This window comes from Echinops telfairi, unplaced genomic scaffold (assembly GCF_000313985.2).
Source record: "Echinops telfairi isolate 266 unplaced genomic scaffold, ASM31398v2 ScPeMD7_7469;HRSCAF=8507_1, whole genome shotgun sequence".
NCBI classification, from domain to species: Eukaryota; Metazoa; Chordata; class Mammalia; order Afrosoricida; family Tenrecidae; genus Echinops; species Echinops telfairi.
The window spans coordinates 102,250,751-102,252,082 of NW_022111373.1; positions in this window are offsets into that span (position 1 = coordinate 102,250,751).

Here is a 1,332-nt window from a genome sequence, read left to right on the forward strand (position 1 = left end):
AATTTTTTATACAGAATTCTTTTGTCTGATATCTACAGCACTATGAATAAATATGATGACCAGTAGGAAGGAATAAAATAGTAAAATAAAGCCTATTAAATGTATTTAATTGAATTAAAAATGCTATAAAAGAATGAAGACTATGAACGTGGAACTAGTTGTGTCATCTCAGTGACAAGGATCCATGAGAGTCATACTGGTACGAAGGGATCAAAATAAATAAACGTTAGGTGTCCAGAAATCTTAGTGCTTACGTTTCTCATTTAGCTAATTCATGAAGATAACTTACAACTTCTATTAATGAATAAGAATCAGAAGACAATAGTGTTATAATTAAGTATCTTCAAAATGTGAAATGGATAATTTGGAGGAAATTGCCAGAAGATCAGAATTTCATAATTAGAAGAGGGTGTTTAAATTTTATGACACTTGACATGTATTTTGATCTTATTAGTGATTTTTAATTCATTAAAACTGTCAAGAAAACATTAAGTAGTCTCAAGTATAAAATAACATAGATAGCTATTTCAACATGTCATCACAAGCCAGAACGCTATATAAAATAATTTTTTATAGTACATAAATGGACTAATAAAAATATAGAAATATACTCATGCTATCTTAGCCAATAATATGAATCATGCTATCTTATTGAAAGGGAACCCTGCAGGTGCAGTGGATACATCAGCACTAACTGCAACTTCCTCAGTTTGAATCCACCAACCGCTTCTTTTTGAGAGAGAGATGGGACTTTCTACTCTGGTAAAGAGTTACAGTCTTGGAAAATCAGAGGAGGTTCTACCTTGTCCTGTAGGGTCACTATAATTTGTCATTGACCTGATGGTAGTAAGTTTTTGTTTTATCTTATTTAATACTAGCTTCTTGATATTTCCCAAGTGTAGGAAACCTAATCTTACTATGAGAATGACCATAACTTCCTGTCCATACTAAATCTCTAGGCAATACTTACTCAAAGTTTAAGAAAAAGCACTCTCATACTAAATCCATGCTCCCCTCCAGAAAGTTTATTTAACTACCTCCTCATTCCCACTTCAGGTGACACCAGCCCCTTGGAATGAGATTCATCATAAATGGTTGAAATCAAATCAACACTTAGTGAATTGATTAAGTGGATTATATGCAGAGTTTCTATCAGTGTTTGCTTGAGATTTTGTTGCCTTTTTTAAATTTAAAAAAACTATTAACTGGTAGGTAGTTAATACATATAGCATATCATTTCGCTGTTTGATCACATCAGGCAGTATTGTACACCTCTACCACAATCAGATTCCAAACATTCTTTTTCTTGACATAGTCTCTCTTTCACCTCCC